Source organism: Podarcis erhardii (assembly GCF_964252035.2).
Source record: "Podarcis erhardii genome assembly, chromosome: 17".
NCBI lineage: Eukaryota > Metazoa > Chordata > Lepidosauria > Squamata > Lacertidae > Podarcis > Podarcis erhardii.
This window is the reverse complement of record NC_138515.1, coordinates 26,054,897-26,075,108: the sequence shown is the minus strand read 5'-3', so window position 1 is coordinate 26,075,108 and position 20,212 is coordinate 26,054,897. Positions and strand designations below refer to the sequence as shown.

The following is a 20,212-nucleotide window of genomic DNA, read 5'->3' as shown; positions in this document are numbered from 1 at the left end:
TATACATTCCACGCTCTTCTTAAAACATGCTTTGGTTCGAAAGTTTATCTCCACACAGCCTTAAATCCACAGCTTAAGTCCTTAAAACGACAATTCTGACTCGTGAGGGGAGGGGATTCTTGTTTAATCACATAAGGAAAGAAAGGAAAGTTTTTTCCCCTCCCCCATCAGTCATTTGCCATACCGTATCTTGGCGTATCTTCTCATGTTTTATTCTTGTCTTGTTTTATCAGAGATCTCTTCTGTTAGCAGTCTTTAATCCCCCTCCTTCCTTGAGATATGTGCATTCCTTCATCCAAATTGTTTCTTTTGAAGTCTTGCAGCTAGTGGCGCGGATCAGGGACGGCGTCCAGGAGTGCCAGAATCCCACAGGAGGGCTTTGTGCCTAGTGCCCCCATCCCCACAAATTCGGGGGTGGCATAGGGCACAGCAGGCAAGGGCAGTCCCCCCCACCATCCTGGGGGGGGGGTAGGGAGGCTAATTACTCCCATCATAGCCTCCAAATTACCTCGTGTGGGTCGGAGAGATGTTATTGTCAGCCATCTTCCGATGCGCCCTCTAGTGGCCCCCTCGGGACTTTCAATCTAACCCAGCCAAGCCATTCTGATGTGATCTTAAAGTATTCCCCATATTAGAACAATCCACTCCATCGTTTTTGGTGGCCACTCAAGATCTTATTGGTCTCCTGCGCTGCTTGGCAAGGTAAACGGGAGAGAAGAACAGGATAGTGCTGTGTAAAAGAAATCCTATCCCTCTCTGTTTTGTATTATTTCTAAGGGAAACTGTGCTCAGATTAAAATCGAAAAAGTCTCTCTCCCATTTATTATGTAAGGAAATGATCAAGGGAACGAAGCAACTCCTTTCTGTGGAAACGTTGCAGTGTTTGGGACTTTTTATTTTACAAAAAAGGTGACATGATAGGAGTTTATAAAGTCATGAATTGCACAGAGAAAGTGTATAGTAGAAAGTTTTTTTCCTCCCTCTCTCATAACGCTAAAGCTTGCAGACCTCCAATGAAGCAGAAAGTTAGAAAATTCGGGACATATAAATGAGAGTACTTCTTCACACAGCACATAGTTAGACTGTGGAAATCCCTCCCACAGGAGGCATTGATGCCATCCAAATTGGATGGCTTTAAAAGAAGACTGGACAAATTGATGGAGGATAAGGCTAGCAGTGACTACTAGTCACAGTGGCTATGGGAATTAATGCCAGTGTACTGGAAGAGGCAAAGATCACCAGTGTCGAAGCAATGATTCTTCAACATCAACTTCTTTGGACTGGTCATGTTGTGCTGATGCCTGATGATCATCTTCCAAAGCAACTACTCTATTCCGAACTTAAAAATGGAAAGCGTAACGTTGGAGGTCAACAAAAGAGGTTTAGAATCATAGAATCATAGAATCATAGAGTTGGAAGAGACCACAAGGGCCATTGAGTCCAACCCCCTGCCAAGCAGGAAACACCATCAGAGCACTCCTGACATATGGTTGTCAAGCCTCTGCTTAAAGACCTCCAAAGAAGGAGACTCCACCACACTCCTTGGCAGCAAATTCCACTGTCGAACAGCTCTTACTGTCAGGAAGTTCTTCCTAATGTTTAGGTGGAATCTTCTTTCTTGTAGTTTGGATCCATTGCTCTGTGTCCGCTTCTCTGGAGCAGCAGAAAACAACCTTTCTCCCTCCTCTATGTGACATCCTTTTATATATTTGAACATGGCTATCATATCACCCCTTAACCTCCTCTTCTCCAGGCTAAACATGCCCAGCTCCCTTAGTTTAAAGACTGTCTCAAGGCAAATCTTTAAAAAAGTAGTATAAAGGTAAAGGGACCCCTGACCATTAGGTCCAGTCGCGGACGACTCTGGGGTTGCGGCGCTCATCTCGCTTTATTGGCCGAGGGAGTCGGCGTACAGCTTCCGGGTCATGTGGCCAGCATGACTAAGCCGCTTCTGGCAAACCAGAGCAGCTCACAGAAACGCTGTTTACCTTCCCGCCAGAGTGGTACCTATTTATCTACTTGCCCTTTGACGTGCTTTCAAACTGCTAGGTTGGCAGGAGCAGGGACCGAGCAACAGGAGCTCACCCTGTTGCGGGGATTTGAACTGCTGACCTTCTGATTGGCAGACTCTCTCAAGGCAAATCTTTTTTAAAAAGCAGTATAGACAGTGACAATTGGGAAACTGTCAAGGGAACGAGTGCTCCAGTTGGAGAACAGCCTTTACCAAAGGTGTCATGGGCTTTGATGACACTCAAACTTCAAACTCAGGACGAAAGGGAGAAACGTGCTAAGAGGAAGGCACACTTGGCAAATCCACACCATGTTCAACTCCCACCTGGAGTTGTCCCCACCATGGAAGAATGTGCAGATCCAAAATTGGCCTCAACAGTCACTTACGGACTCACTGCTAAAACCCCGTTTTGGAAGACAATCTTACTTGGCTATGAGTGATCACCAAAGAAGAAGAAGAAGAAGAAGAAGAAGAAGAAGAAGAAGAAGAAGCAGCAGCTCTGACTCCACGAATGGAAGCAATGTTTCTGAATACCAGTTGATGGTAACCACAGGAGGGAAGAGTGCTCTTGTGCTTTGTAGATGCTAGACTAGATGAGTCTTTGCCCTGATCCACTAGGCTCTTCCTATGTACTTATGAAATAGAGATAATCATTTGCCCTCCTTTCCTCCAAACTATTTTGTGGTATCCCAGACATATCCAACAAATACAGATTATATATATATATATACTCTCAGTCTTTTACTACCTTACTCACAGAAAGAATGGAAATTTCATAACATTTTATGCACCCAGGATTGATTTCCTTTGGACAACTCAGGGAGGAAAATACCACTCATTATAAAAGAGTGGTGCAGACTTGCTATCGGAGGGTCTACAAAATCTTTCAATTTTTCATTACACTCGCTTTGATCCTGTAATAGCATGTGGATTAAGGAATGCTCCCAGCAGTAATCTGCTGCAGAGCTGCCACGGCTGGCTAGCAATCTTTAACAGACAGCTGTATCAGGGTGGGTTTTTTTTGGGGGGGGGTGTTCCGAAAAACAATTTTCAGAAGAACCCATTAAGAGGTGTATTATGTGGACTGTAGCAGTGCCCTATCTCCTACACCATAATAATTCTTTATGGCAAGAGGTTTCCTTCCTTATATGAGAGGAGAGACTGGCTTTTCTCGAGAAACATTTTTTTCCACCCTGTTCAGGGATTCCCTGCAAGAGAACAGCACTGACATCATTGGGAAATTCTTTTTTTTAACTTACACAGTCTGTGCATAGGAGGGCAGTCGTTGATAGCAAGGGAAGGTTGGCAAAGACAGAGGGAGGGGCACTGCTAGGATTTTCCAGGGAAACACTATAGCAGATGGCCTGATCTTCTGATAAACAGTGGTGCATCTGCAGTCCGACTGGTGGGAGGATATTTTTGGAAATCTCTGCTCACCCAGGCTTGTCCAATATTTTTCTTTTCCATCTCACCCCATTCCTTTCAGCTTTCCTGGTGTGTGTGTGTGTGCTTGTGTAAGGTATGTGTGTGTCAAGCTGTTTCGTTGAACCCTGCAGGAAAATTGCTTCCCCTCCCTCTGCTACCCGGCATTGCTGTTCAGAATCCTCCGGTGCCGTGTTTGCCACATCCCTGCACTATAATATCAAAAATATTAGGACAGTGCTGAATATTAGAGCAAGTGTTGTCAGGGAAACAAGAATGGCACAGAACTGCTCTCTTTGTAAACTGAAAAAATTAACTTTGCTTTCATTCAAATGAGCCATGCATCACTGCAGCCAGAGAAATAACAAAACGTAGGCTGAATTGACTCTTGTCACTATACAATTTAATTCAATCACAATATGCAATGAAAGTTCAGATTTCTATTAAAACAGCAGCCCTCTTGGATGGAAGAAGGAAAATGTAGCCTTACGTTTCTATGTTTGTGCCCTTACTGTTCCCTCCAGATATTGAATGCCAAACTCAGTAATGAAAATTATTATTGCTCTAATTCTTATAATTTACTGAGCGCTTAATCAAACCCTGCAGCTTTAGAATTTCGTTAAAGCACACCTTGAGATATTTTTCTGCCAGTGATAACATACAGCCATAATGTCAGGGGTATGCTGGCACAAGTTTATCCAAGAGACAGGGGTGTGTGGGGAGATATACAGACATATACCAAATCCTATTCTGCCTCGGACCATGCTGCTAGATCTAGATTCACACTAATTCCACGCAGAGCTACAACAATATATAAATACCCAACAGGGAGACAGATACTCTGATGTCAGGGAATGTGGGACAGGGTTACACCTCTCTGCCCTCATTTTGTGTACAGTTAGAGCACAGAAGGACAAAACATGATGTGGAAAGGGCCTTTCACACAAGTAGGAAGTCGTTTGCATTAATCGTCTTTTTGCCAGTTCGTGCATAGGAAGAGATTGCCAATTCTTCTCAGAACCCTAGGACTCCCGACTGAAAACACACTGCAACTTCCACTCTATCCTCCAACTAGGGATTAGTGGTGGGTGAATTCCAGTCAGGCGTGGAATTGGGTTGTGGAAAAAACAAGCTATTCCCCCTCACCCACGCCCTGGAAATAGCTTGTGGCTGCTTTGAAACAACAACAAACCCAACCTCAATTCCAAGCCTCTTTTGGATCCTGATGCACCTAACGCAGAGCATGACAGAATCTAAATTGCTCCCCAAAGGTCCAGTACCCATCTTCAAAGTTTCCTACTTCCTTCACCCAAAGCAGCAGCAGCAGCAACAACAACAGCTGTGGAGGCCTCACTGAGCTCAGTGAGATTTATATGACAGCCTAAGGTGCTTCTTGATATGTCTTGATACCACAGTGATTCACAGGAACCTTCACTCCTCTGCCTACAGTGGTGTACACAGAAGCTTGCCAACTTTTATTTACCAGCCCCTGTTTCTGTGATGTGGGCGGGGGGGGGGGGGGGGGCTGATGAAGCTTTTTCTGGCATAGAAATAAAAGACAGAGAATGCTTTAATGGCAGCCTAACTTGCAGAAAGTTTGTAGCTAAAATGATTCCCCTTATCTTCATGCTGCTGGGGCGAGAAATCACAACATTTCTGGGTGTCAGGGTTAGCAGTAGAGATAAAAGGCTGGGGGAAAAGGTTGCAATACAGTGGTACCTCAGGTTAAGAACTTAATTTGTTCTGGAGGTCCATTCTTAACCTGAAACTGTTCTTAAGCTGAGGTACCACTTTAGCTAATGGGGCCTCCCGCTGCCGCCGTGTCACCGCCTCGCGATTTCTGTTCTCATCCTGAAGCAAAGTTCTTAACCCGAGGTACTATTTCTGGGTTAGCGGAGTCTATAACCTGAAGCATCTATAACCCGAAGTGTCTATAAGCCGAGGTACCACTGTACATTGTACTTTAAAGAGGCTCCAGTGTCACTAAGCTTCCAAAGTCTCTACCACAAAACTGAGATCAAGCAGGCACCAAACAGGCTCTGCCCTTTTAACAGATGCCCAGGATGCCTGAGGGCAAAACCAAAGATTCAGTTTTGTTAGGAAGCCGTTTTCTACTAAGTCAGACCACGGGCCTGTCTTGCTCAGAATAGTCTACACAGTGGCTCTTCAGGGTTTGAGACAGTGGACATTCTTAGACACTGGACATTCTTTGTCAGTGGACATTCTTAAATCTACCTTCATTTCCCCTTCATTTTTGGAGGGGGAAAAGTGTGTCCTATAGAGCGAAAAATACGGTACTTGGAGAAGCCGGGGGTTGAAACTGAGACCTCCTGCGTGAAATGCATATATGCTACCTCAGAGCTAATGCCCTTTCCCCTCTCTCCTTATCTGCAATTCTTTTTCTGGGCCTTCTTTTTTTGTATACCGTGCAATTGTTGAAGGTGCAATTCAAAGCAAATAGCAGCAGCAGCAGCAAAGGACTTCTTAACTTCCCCCACCCTCTGGTGATTATCCCACTGATAGTCCCCCCCCCACCCCTACACGGAGAGTTGGCTCCCCACTCCAAGGGGTTTCTTAACTCTACTGGGGAAACAATACAGATACTTGTGTATTTCCCCCAGCAAGGGTAAAAAGCAGCTTGGGGTCCAGCTTCAAACAGAAACATAGCATGAGGAAAAGGGTTTAAAAAAGCACTTTCTTTTCTTCCTGTGCAGGTCTTCTGCTCCAGACTGCAGATTCAGTGACTGTGCCAAATAACAAAACTGGAAAAAAACGAGGGGGAAGCAAGCAAGCAAGATGGGGCTACATGCAATGAATAGTTCAGGCCTTAGACTGCAGGTTGGTCAGTTCAGATGCAAATAATAAGGTGCTCAGATAGTTTAGAATAGCAAACAGTAGCCCCAGGGTCCTATCAACACAATGCACTATGCATTTCAGGTTCATAAACCTGTGCATCCTCAGAAAAGCCCAATTCTACATATTTCTGAAATTCTATTGCTGGGAATGCACAAATATAATATTCATACTACAGGCCAACACTGCCCCCCACTGCTTCAGAACACAACAGGAAGATGCCATTAGTTCAGGGCTTACAGCTGCTGTGGAACAAAAGAAGGGGGAAAATACAATTTGAGCTTCCACTGCTCTGCACCTGGTGTAGTCAGTAATCTTACACCAGCAGAAAGTATAAAATTCATGCAGATCATACTAGTAGCTTTCTCCTTGACACAAATGGCTATAAAGAATCTAGGCCCCACAGCTGCTGGCAGAATGTTATGGAAGATTGTAACAGGTGGCTCCCCTCAAGTGTAGCCAGGATGAGGTCCCTAATTAAACGGGGCTTCCCAGAGCATTAGAATCATTTTAAAAATCTGCATCAGAAGTTCTGAAGGAGAAGATTCTAGGAAGTCAATGCAACCTGAAGAGACTGGCTGAAAAGAACTAGAAATTGTCAAGCTAAGGAAGAATTGATAGCTGTTGAGAGACCCTCCCAGGTTAAAGGTGCTTTGCTGATGTGGTAAGGAGAGGCAGGAGGCAGAGCATTTTGGGGTTATCTTTTGCAATTCAGGGAGAGATAAAGTCCTAGGTGGCCGAATATTTTTTAACAGAGACAGAAATGGGTTCTGGGAGAATGAATTTTAGCCATTGCCCTTTCATGATTACTGAATTTTATTTCATGTATGATATTCGGCTGTCATGTGCCTATTGCAGAGCGGCGTGAACAACACTTTTTAAAGAAACTACCAGCAATATTTTATCTCAATTTGGATTCAAGTTTCTTCTTAAAATATTATTTTATTTTTATTTTTTTTAAATCATTATACCACTGTTCTGCCTTTTCCATCTTTGAGGTGAGAGCAGCATCACTAAGCCATTTTGTGCTTCATCAGCTCCCATACAGGCATATATTGGCTAGCGCTTATTTAGTCAGAAATGACGAGCTTCTTTCAAACATATGCCACAAGAAGAAGAAGAAGAAGAAGAAGAAGAAGAAGAAGAAGAAGAAGAGGAGGAGGAGGAGGAATTTGGATTTTATATCCATCTTTATCACTACCCTAAGGAGTCTCAAAACGGCTAACATTCTCCTTTCGCTTCCTCCCCCACAACAAACACTCTGTGAGGTGAGTGAGGCTGAGACTTCAAAGAAGTGTGACTAGCCCAAGGTCACCCAGCAGCTGCATGTGGAGGAGCAGGGAAGCGAACCCGGTGCACCAGATTACGAGTCTATCGCTCTTAACCACTACACCACACTGGCTCTCAAGGGCCAGAAAAGTTGGGATTGTCTGGAAGCTGAATTCTGTGCCCCTGACTAGATGGAGCCTTTCCTTTCCTGTGTTTCCAGCATCCACACAGTCCTGCTTTGGGGGGGGGGGGCATAATTATTTCTCCAAACTGAAGCTGTATCTTCAGCATATACCCCTGCAAAAAAGAAGAAGAGGGCATATAGTGCTATGAAGGGTTGGCAGGAGGGGGTGGATAAAAGTAAAATATGGTTGAAGTGTGCTTTGTCTAATTGTGTGGGTACACCACCATTGCCCCTGCATTGTGAAGGTATTTCCTTACCCTCTAACCCAGCTTTTGGCAAGCACCATTCAGGATGTGGTTACCATAGCTGCCCACTGAGACGGACGTGCCACACTCTGTCTTGGTGGTCTGACAGGATCACAGTAAGAATAATGGATAACCCAGTGTTTTAGAAATCTGTCAGTAGGACTACAAAACAAACACACACACAAAAGAGCATCCTGCTCTCGTTTAAAGGCTATTTTAAAATATGGCTAGCAACTCCCTTTTTTCTCTGTATCCATTACTATTTAAGAAGAATATTTTGGGTTTCCTTCTACAGCAGAATGTTGTCAACAAGGATAGCTGTTGACTATTGGAATTTGTAGGGCTACAGTTTTTAAACCTTATTTATTTCTTTACACCAGGATCCTGTGCAGCACTAACAAAGCAAAGAGTGGATTCAAACGTGTGAGGAGTTCCTGTCTTGCCCACTGAGAAACAGAACTTCTACAACCAATGAGTTAGAGAAAAGGTAACAGAAGTGGCTGTAAGTACAGTGGTACCTCAGGTTAAGTACTTAATTCATTCCGGAGGTCGGTACTTAACCTGAAACTGTTCTTAACCTGAAGCACCACTTTAGCTAATGGGGCCTCCTGCTGCCACCGCACCGCCGGAGCACGATTTCTGTTCTCATCCTGAAGCAAAGTTCTTAACCTGAAGCACTATTTCTGGGTTGGTGGAGTCTGTCACCTGAAGCGTATGTAACCTGAAGCATATGTAACCCGAGGTACCACTGTAGCCCTAAGAGCTCTTTACATCCTTTGCTTGAGGCTGCCTCTTCTTTCTGACTTTTGGTCAAGAGTGTAACGAGAACTCATCAAAACACCTGGAGTTTTACATGATGTACACTTTTTCAACCTGTCAGAATGTAACTGCTTTAAGTATCACTGTAAAATACAAAATACACACCACACCACATTTGAAACACATTTTTTTTCTGGGCACTGTAATTTACCCCTCACAGAGTTGCAATTCCCAGCAACCCTTAAGAAACTACAGTGCCCAGAATTCTTTGAGGGCAAGAATGTGCTTTGAATGCATTTTAAAGGTATACTGTGCAAACAGCCAAAGGCAATGAAGGTAACTAAGTAAACAGATGCAAATATTGTTGAAATAAATAAATAGCAGCATTAGAGTATTTTAATGACGGTCCTTTTAAGTGAAGCTAAGAAAAGTAGAGGGACATGGGTGGTGCTGTGGGTTAAGCCACAGAGCCTAGGACTTGCCGATCAGAAGGTCGGCGGTTTGAATCCCCGCAAGGGGGTGAGCTCCTGTTGCTCAGTCCCCGCTCCTGCCAACCTAGCAGTTTGAAAGCACGTCAAAGTGCAAGTAGATAAATAGGTACCCATCCAGCGGGAAGGTAAACAGCGTTTCCATGCGCTGCTCTGGTTTGCCAGAAGCGGCTTAGTCATGCTGGCCACATGACCTGGAAGCTGTATGCTGGCTCCCTCGGCCAATAAAGCGAGATGAGTGCCACAACCCCAGAGTCGGCCACGACTGGACCTAATGGTCAGGGGTCCCTTTACCTTTACTAAGAAAAGTAGAATCCTAGAATTGTAAAGCTGGAAGTTACCACGAGGGTCATCTAGTCCAACCCTCTGCAATGCAGGAATCTTTCTGCCCAATGTGGGGCTCAACCCCACAACCCTGAGATTTAGAGTCTCATGCTCTACTGACCGAGCTATTTGAAGATGCAAACAGGCTCTCCCTCCTTGCCGCCATGCCTATTTTCCTGAAGCAAGACTCCTATTCTTTCCTATGGCTATCTGCTACCAAAGCAGGGTTGGGCCTAGACTAGCGACAAGCAGCAAAATGCTCTGGAAGTGAATCCAGTTGATTAAGTCTCTGATTTGGCTAATATTGTGGAACCACTCCTGAGGAGCTCCAGAAACTCATGACTTAAAAAGATACTGCATTTTGAGACCTCACACATACAGCCTTCCCATTTGAAACAGTGGAGCATTCACCTCTCTGAACTTGCAGCAACAAAACATGCCTCCATTTTTCATCACCTAATATATAATGAATGTTTAATTGAATCTAATTGTTCCCTGCTGAGTAAATCTGAGCACATGAGAGTACCAATTTAAGTGCCAGGAAACCTGTTTTCTGCTAAAGCTGCTGATAAAGCATCATCAAGCTATTTTGGGATATGAACATAATTTAAATTAATTAAAAGTTATTAGACAATATGATGATGCCCAATTAAGGCCAATAGTGATGATGACTAAATAAAATCAGATTTTCTGCAGTTTAGTTCGAGCAAACCTTATTACAGCAGATGATAGGGAACTTTATTTCTTAATATAAAAAACTTCGTTGCAATTACTCCATATCAATTGCAACTTCTCTGTTCTGGTGATATTCTAATGGTTTCATTACAAAATCTCTTCTTTGTAAGAAAAGTTCATTTTTTAAAAATCGTATTTTAAAATTTGCATCGTATAATGCACCTTATACATTGCCCCCAAAGCGTTCTCTTAAGTTCTCGTGCTTCCTCTGCCCCAATTAATGAAATTAATTAACTAATGAAAAGCAATTAATGAAAAATTAATGCAATTAATGAAAAATTAACTAATGAAAAATGAATGAAAAATTATTTAATTGACTGACAGCCCTAATATTGACTATTAAAGTAACACTTCAAATACACACAGTATAGCTGCTTGCTCTTTGGCTGCAATAGGTGTTTCTTGCTGTACACCCTAACACTCAAACTTGTTTGAAGGGGTGGGGCGATCATAGGCCAATGTGCTAAGAACCAATGCATTAGGGAACTGCAGACCTCACTGAAATGAATGAGCAGGAGTATGGAATGCCTGGTTCATATCTATTTCAGGGGATGTGCACAGGAGAAACACGTAGAGTACTGTGTTCACATATCCTTAAACTCTTATTATTTTATTTAAAAATATTTCCCTCTTATTTTTGTATAGCTGGCCTTATGAGAGGTGTTGTCAAGCAATTACTGATGTCCTGGTGGTTATGGAAGGACCTGGAAGGAATCGCTGTTATTCCTGATCTACCTAAGTTTCATACTTTTGCTCTCAGCAGCATTTTGCCTTCAGCAAACCTAAAACTCTCCTGATTTTCTAAGAAAATGAGTACATACATAAATTTACAAAAGCCTAGTACCATTGACAGGCTCCAACTTATTGACCAAGGCATTTGTGAAGTATATTTTAAAGGGAAAAGTCAATAGTCCAGCTCCTTGTTGGACCCAGTCTCGCATGTGAAAACTGCATTTGGAGTTCATTGTTCATTCAAAATTATTAGTATAATAAACTACTCTAAAGCTATATGGTACCCACTTCCATTATCTGACAAGGCAGTTCTATGGAGCATTTCATAAGTCCTCAAACACTGTCTAATACAACAACCTGTGTACTCGTTCTGTCCCACCCCCAGAAGCAAATTCTTGCTTTTCCAGCTTATGCTGGTCAGTCCAGCCAAGCCCATCTCTTGTCCTACTGTCCATTTTGCCATTCCAGACCTCTGGTCTGCAGGCTACTTTCAGCAAATGAGCAGAGAACCATGCATGCGAACTTGGGGGAGATCATTCACTGTGGTATTTTAAGACAAGGCAGGAGGCTCTAACCTGAATGCTGCTGAGTGACACAGTCCACTCTGAAAATCAGTTACACACTGGATAGGGAAAGAGGGAAGGGACAGTAGTGGTTTACTGTGTTCAGGTGGGAGCCATTCCAGACTCCACTCTCCATGCATATGGGGGCAGATCTGCAGCTTCAGTTGCTGGCAGAAGCAGCAGCCTAGCCAGGGAGTAAAGTTTTATAAATGTCTACACAGACATATGTCCCACTTGGACTATCTCACGTGAGAAAGGGGCACAGAGAGCCAGAGAGAGAAGAAGAATTTGTTCATTCCGACAGCAAACAAATCCCTCACTTCTCTTGACGCCACCACAAATGGTATCAGGAGTCAACAGTACCCCAAAAGGTTTCCTTTAATACCACTTTATAAGCTAGATTTTTTTTTTAAAAAAGAAATTCCCTCAGTGAGGACCTTCCTTGTCAATCAGCATAACTATGACAGCTGTAATTTGGAACAAATTACTAATTACACTTACAAGACTCCAAATGTTTTTGCAAGCAATGAGCACTCACTTCAGCAGGTAGTCATATGTGATTCACATTCCAGATTACCACTTTTCTCCTTTGCAAAATATGTTGCTGAGAGTTGCCCTCAACACTTCCTGAACACAGTGCCGTGGCCCCTTCAAAAGGATGACTGAAGGACACAGATTTGATGGCTGGCTTCAGTGTCGAACTCCCAGTGTGCAAGACAAGCTTGCTCCTGTGTATGACCTGTGGGATATGTCTATCGTCACCCTCCCACCATGCCATATGAGAAAGTGACAAGTGATGAACAATTAGCACCATCCAAAGGGAGATGCCCAATGAGGCTGTGTGTGCTACCCAAAACCACAAACAATGACATAAAATGGATGTGCTGCCATTCTGGAACATCATATGCTTATGAAACAGGCATATATATGTGGAGAAGGAAGAAGGTGCCCCAACAGCTTGAAACTTCATCCAGACTCCAGTTGAGAAACTAACAGCACATTCATAGTGTTTAGGACAGAATAGAACAACTAATAAGTTCTGCTCCAGAGTGCAACTGGCCATAGAATTACTTAAGAAGAATCTGGCACTGGTTGGAACATTGGAAGGAAAAAAATAACCCGAATTCCCCCCAGACTTTCTAGTCTACAAATCCAGAAATTTTCAGAGAAGCATGTTTGACTTTCAAGGAGATCTGACAGTCTTAAGTTATGTGCCGAAGAAAGAAAGGACTTTCTTCAGTGCACAATGATGCAGCAATCTCATATATGAAATCCAAGCCTGAGATCATTATTTATTAGAATAAAACTAAAGGTGGTGTGTACACCTCTGACCAGATGTATGTGTACATGTGTGACCATACATTTGAAATGCCTGATCAAATAGTGGCCAATGGTGATGTCATTGCCACCATTGTGGACAAAATGCCTATGTATCTATATTGTTTGGAAACAACCCATGGTTCGAATATCCCAAAATATCTCTCTTCCCAGTAGACTTAGGTCTGTTTGATGCCTTCTGGAACACTTCCCACTGACATAAGCAACAGGAAAAAGAGGAAATACGATACAGACAAATGTACAAATCGTCAGTGGAGAAAAACAACAAACTTTCAAAAGGATGCAGGATCACTTTCTTATGTGGACAATATTGAGGTCACTATGCAACCAATATAATTTTACTTATTTAAAAAAGACACTATGGTGCTATATGCAAACACTTCTATTTGTGAGGGAAGAAACACTTCTATTTGTGAGGGAAGAAAGGCAGGAGTATTTTGAATGGACTAGTACAAATAACTAAGTGATGGGTTCTTCAGAAATGAGTCATGGTTTTGTTTTTGATCCTCAAATCCCTGTAAGTCCTGGGCCAGACCTTAAAAAAAGAAGGTTTCACTTCCTGTGCTAAGTCTACTTTTAATCTTGAATAGAGATTCCCTCCTGATAGCTGAGGCAAAGCTATTTCTAAATTAAATCTGGGGACACGCTTCACTATTACACTGAATAAATATAACATTTTTTTAGTTTAAAAAGAATAAATATAACCCCACAGCGACACAAGGGACTAATTCTAAAAGAAAATTATTGACTAAATATATTGCTATAAACAGTTTTTGCATTGTTTATTATCTTTATTTATCCAATTAGCATGTCCTAGAGAACTTGGGAGAAAGGCGATGGCAAACCTAGACAGCATCTGAAAAAGCAGAGACATCACCTTGCCAACAAAGGTCTGTATAGTTAAAGCCATGGTTTTCCCAGTAGTGATGTATGGAAGTGAGAGCTGGACCATAAGGAAGGCTGATTGCCGAAGAATTGATGCTTTTGAATTATGGTGCTGGAGGAGACTCTGGAGAGTCCCATGGACTGCAAGAAGATCAAATGTATCCATTCTGAAGGAGATCAGCCCTGAGTGCTCACTGGAAGGACAGATCGTGAAGCTGAGGCTCCAATACTTTGGCCACCTCATGAGAAGAGGAGAATCCCTGGAAAAGACCCTGATGTTGGGAAAGATTGAGGGCACAAAAAGAAGGGGACGACAGAGGACGAGATGGTTGGACAGTGTTCTCGAAGCTACAAACATGAGTCTGACCAAACTGTGGGAGGCAGTGGAAGACAGGAGTGCCTGGCGTGCTCTGGTCCATGGGGTCATGAAGAGTCGGACACAACTAAACGACTAAACAAGAGAACTCCTCCAACACACCCATGCGCCTGCTTTTTAAGACCAGCAAAATGGTCTTTAAAATATTGCATTGAAAAATCTGGATAAGTGACAATGTCAAAGGATAACTATGTTTCAGCTTGTATATTGTATCATAAAGTGTGAATTTGATAGATTCAAATTTAAATGCACACTGAGTAAAATTTCTCCTTCATCCCAGCTCTCTGGAATTCTTTCCAATGTGACATCTTTCTATATTTTTAGATGCCAAGCTAAGGCAGAACTACTTCGGTAAAGTTTAAACTTGAGAACTTTTAATAGAGTTTTATTACGGCGGTTCTTTGCTGTTGCTGCAGTACAGTACATTTTTTTGGAATAGGTAACAGTGGAAAGGTAGTACAAAAAGCTTAAAAATAGACACACATTTCTGGTCCCTGTCTAATTGTGCTCCTCCACTCTCTGTTATTTTGCAAAGTGTAACTTATTATTCCATAAGCTATTAAACTTAATAGCTCTAAATTTAGCTCTCATTTCAGTGACTGTTAAAGCCTAGCTTACCTATTGGATACAGGAAATCTACTATACTGATAAATGGCTACTGTTCTCATCAGTACAAAGGAGATAATGAGGATGGCTCGCTCTACCTTTCCCAGCCAAGACTGCAGAAGCAATAATTCAGTTCTATAACATAGATGCTTTCTAAAACCTCCCTCTCCAGTATTTTTTAATTTGCAGGAACCTATGTATATTTATTTGCCTAGTTAATATGCAGGTAGAGAAGGATTTCTTTTTCTTTTTAGAGGGAAATTACTCCCCAGGGAAGTTCGCCTGGCTCCTTCATTATACAGTGGTACCTCGCAAGACGAATGCCTCGAAAGACGAAAAACTCGCAAAACGAAAGAGTTTTTCGTTTTTTGAGTTGCTTCGCAAGACGGATTTCCCTATAGGCTTGCTTCGCAAGACGGAAACGTCTTGCAAGTTTGTTTCCTTTGTCTTGCAAGTTTGTTTCCTTTTTCTTAAAACCGTGCATTCACTTCGAGGAGCAACTCATAGCACGCGGTGTGGTAGCCTTTTTTGAGGTTTTTGAAGACTTTGGTGATTTTTGAAGCTTCTCCAAAGTCCGTGCTTCGCAAGACGAAAAAATCGCAAGACGAAAAAACTCGCGGAACAAATTAATTTCGTCTTGCGAGGCACCACTGTACACCTTTATGCGTCAGGCAAAAATGTTCCTTTTTAACCAGGACTTTGGTTGATTTGATTGACATCCTATGCCCTTTTAAAATGTGGGGTTTTTGGGGGGCGGGAGGTTATTGGGTTGTTGTTTTTATTTTGATTATGGAGTTTGTGGTTTTATATTATGATTTTATTCTGTAAACCGCCCAGAGACCTAGAGGGTTAGGGTGGTATATAAAGTCAAACAACAGCAACAACAACAACAATTTATTATTTATACGCTGCCCATCTGGCTGGGCCTCCCCAACCACTCTGGGCAGCCTCCAACAAAATACTAAAATACAGTAATCCATCAAACATTAAAAGCTTCCCTAAACAGGGCTGCCTTCAGATGTCTTCTAAAAGTCTGGTAGTTGTTTTTCTCCTTGATATTTGGTGGGAGGGCGTTCCACAGGGCAGGTGCCACCACCGAGAAGGCCCTCTGCCTGATTCCCTGTAACTTGGCTTCTCACAGAGAGGGAACCGCCAGAAGGCCCTTGGCGCTGGACCTCAGTGTCTGTGTAGAACGATGGGGACACAACAACAACAACAACAACAACAACAACAACAACAACAACAACAACATCTCCCTAGGGATCACTGAGAACTGTAATTATCAACAGAGAATTCGCCACACCTTCAGCAAGCTGTAGTTTATGTTAAACCATGACAGTTAAACTGATTATCACAGTTTCAGGGTCTCGGATCACCTCAGAGATTAGGATAGCTGTGTTTTTGTTTTTCTTTCTTTCTTTCAGGAGCAAGCTGTACTCTATTCTCTGTCTTCCCAACAGAAAAGACCAGACATGTTCCCATCATGGTGTGAACAGGTGTGTCTCAATCTGACACCCCCCCCCATTTTTTATTACTGTAGATCCTGGCATGAGTAAAAGTTGGTGTACCTTAATAAGAAAAGAGATTCCCATTATGAACTTTCTTGACCCTGGTACCATTCTGATCCCAAATGTGTCCTGGAGAGTACTGAGGAGCCATCCTGAGCTCCTAATACTTTGTGTAAAGATGAGCACATGTTGTTGGTATTCCTCTACCTCGAGAGACAATGGAGTGTACCTCTGGGGGGTGAAATCAAACCGCTGCATTTGCAGCACTGAAGTGACCTCTCTGGGGAGCAAACCTGGGCAGTGTGCATGGAGGTCCTAGACTGATGGCTAGATAAATTTACTGCAGGTGAAATTGCACACTCTAAATAAAGGGCTTGCATGATTTGAGTCTGAAGAAAAGAAAAACTGATTTGTTTTCCTTTAGTCCACTAAGACACACTTTCTCATTGTTATTCTCATTCTTTTTACAATACAACAATACTTTACTTGCAAATAATCTTTTGATCAAAAAGGAAACTAAAAATGTGAAGCCTCCAGCTACAGCAACAGTCTACCTGGACTTACTTTGAATATTAATGCAACTTAGTTTTTTAATCAACAGCTGCTTCTAATCCCTTCTATATAAGATTAAGTCAGGTGTAAAGCCCTAAACTGTGGCGCTGTGTCTAAACCACAGAGACTAGGGCTTGCCGATCAGAAGGTCGGTGGTTCAAATGCCCTCAATGGGGTGAGCTCCCGTTGCTTGGTCTCTGGTCCTGCCCACCTAGCAGTTTGAAAGCATGTCAAAGTGCAAGTAGATAAATAGGTACCGCTCTGGTGGGAAGGTAAATGGTGTTCCCGTGCACTGCTCTGGTTTTGCCAGAAGCGGCTTAGTCATGCTGGCCACATGACCTGGCAAAACTGTCTGTGGACAAATGCTGGCTCCCTCAGCCTATAGAATGAGATGAGTGCCGCAACACTAGGGGTCCTGACAGTTAAGGCCCTAAACTAAACAAGGAAATTCTTTCCTTATTTGGCATATGAAAATCCCACTGCTTTAACAAAGGTTTTCTGGTGTTCTTCATCACAGTCAATGTGCAGAACTCATTTATAACCCTGCCATTATTACAAATACATCTATTCCTTGATGGGACAAGGCATTTAGAGCAATTGCCTGGCAAATAGTATATAATCTAGTTAGCATTAAGATCTAATCAGCACCTCCTGTTAAATAATGGTTGCCACACAGACAAATAGTAAGATAACTAAAAGACAGGAAACAAAGTAACTAGTTTAGTCATTGTTCACTAGGATGGTGTTATTTCAACTTTTAATTAAGCAGAGTAAACAGAATGGGAAATAGGCAGGGAACTCTAGGAAGAGACAACAGTACAATAAAAATATTGGAATAATAGGAATTACTCATCTAAAAGTCCCCCTCCCTTCTCCATTGGAATCTATGGCCTCAAAACAGTACTTAAACCTAGATTTCCAATGGCTGGGGAGCTCTCAAATCTCCAACACGGACCCCTTTTCACTCTGTGCTCTCAAGGACCAGCCTGACACTATACTATGCTTCACTTCAGGACAATTATACCATTCCTCTTCCATTTCTTGCCTTGCTGTTGAGTGTGGGTTCTGTGGCAAAATTGTCCCACTCACTTTCTGTAGGCTTTTGAGAAGTCCTCTCACCCTTTTGGTGCAGCAGTGTTGAGGGATGGCAGAGGCTCCTCTAAGACCCCAACAAGGGAATTGTGGCATCGGTGCCCTGTGGGCGTGGTGTGGGCGTAAGGTGGATCCTGGCCTGCTCCCGGGATTTGTGAATAGGAATGGATGCTCAGACAGAGGCTGGGTTGGGCTGGGGAGCCAGCAGAGCAGGAAGGCTTCTCCTGGGACCGTTCCCTAGCCATTTAAGCAGCCCACACCTAGGGCCCTGTCTGCTTTTCCTTCTTCAGGTTCCCTACTCACCGACCCTTGGTTAAAGCCAATGGTCAATGACTTTGCTCTGGCTACAGTGGTCACCATATTATGGGGCCAGATAGGAATTTGTCCACTGGGCAAATTGGCTCCAGCCCGGTGGTTTTGCCTACCTCATAGTGTGGTGGTGGCCCAAAGGGCCACAATAAATGTGATAATATGTACCCCTGTAAATCCTTGTGTGTGCTTCTAATTGGCAAGTTATGGTAACCTGTTGCTTTATGAAACTGACGCTTTTGCAAGTTGCCGTTCCCCCTCACTGGGGCAGAAATACAGCTAATATGTGAATCACAAAGATGCAGCTCAAAGCTAGAACGTAAGTTGCTATATGGTACAAATGGCTACACATAGCACAGGTTCCCAACATGCATACTAACACAATGTAACAGAACACGGTGGGAATTAAAACTGTATCAGCATAAATTGCCAGTGCTTATTGCACATGTGTATTAAACATGAAATGAGGTAATGATGTATATGATTGGTGAAAACTGAAATGCTTTGTTTGAAACTTTATAAATGCCACTGTCTGGACCACTGGGCGTGGTTGCAGTTTAGTGAAACAATCCCACTGTAACCTATTGCTTTGCAATAAACGACGATGGACTTCTAACTCCTCAAGCTTCTGGGTTTTATTGGCATAAACTCAGGAGATAAGCCATTTTTGGCTTACAACAACAGCAATCAGCACATTGGGGCAATCCTTTGCCTTGGGTGGAAGGGAGGTTGTAGTCTCTGCCTGCCCCTCCAAAATGCTGGGGTATCCCGTTAAAGGGATCTGGGAGGAGTGGTCATGTCTGCGGGGCCAGGGCCAATGGCACTCTCCCAGATGGTGGTCACTGCAGTGGTCGCCCTATTTGATGTAAGCCTTAGGAACCCACGCCTGGATTGACCTACACGTCACATCTGGTGGGCAAGAAGTATTTTGATTGCCCCATGCCCAAGCTAAACCTCTTTCATCTGTATTCAATAAAGTTGTGGCCTGTTTCGATCCAAACCAGTCTCAGTGGTCTTTTAATAATCTGGGGCTGGGGAGCACAATGCCATAGTTAGATTCTTTCCCTCTTTAGATTAAGGTGTATATGTACACCTTGCATTCTTTAGATCACTTCTTACCCAGTCAAGACATATCGAAAAGATGAAGAAGGGTCGGAGTGGGGTGCATTAAACAGAAATGCCCACAGTTCTATATATGGAGGCAGGCTTCAGATTTTGAGACAGACACACACAAAAATACGGCTTATATTTTTAGCAAGAATATGACTTCCAACAAACCGCTCTGGTATTTAAGTGTGTGAGTTGCATTTATTTAACATTTTAACTATGTTCAAACTCACACAAGAGCAATAAAATTCTCTTTATTAAAAAGAGAGATGAAATTCACAGAGGAAAACCTACTCAATGAACTTGGTATCAACATGATTCACAGCCAAACATATTAAAGGTACTGTGTTTAAGGCAAGAGACGGAGGTCTAGAGCTTTGTGTCAGGCCCTGAATCTCAAAAGAAGTGCTTGATCCAGCTATATCAGTTACTTGCAGGTGGTAAGGTGGAAATTTCTTCTTTAAAAACTAGGCAACTTTCACCTTTCACATTCTCACACTTTGTGGCAGCAACCGCAGCTGCTTTGGCACTAATTTTTTTTTTTTACCTGGTGGCACTTTGCTTCCTCCTTCCTGGATTATGCACTATCCCCACTCACAACACCATATATCCAATCAGATTTGATTCTGTGATGTCACTGATGACAAATCAGGACATGTGACAATGAAGGCAATTTAAACCACTGAAGAGAACATTTTCAAAAACACTGGGTTGTCTTGCATTGCCAAAGAAAACAGAGACTATTTTAAGTTCTCGAACAACCTCTTTGAATTAACATTCTGTTTAACCATGCACCTCCCAAATATATTTTTCATTCATATGACTCTATTAGAAAGCCTGTACTTCCCAATTCC

General features: G+C 42.8%; 1 protein-coding gene across 9 annotated transcripts in view; it reads right to left on the bottom strand.

The window, feature by feature from the left end:
* NRG1 (neuregulin 1) overlaps positions 1-20,212 on the bottom strand; it is a 512,253-nt gene that overhangs the window by 285,638 nt on the left and 206,403 nt on the right. The window lies entirely within an intron of this gene.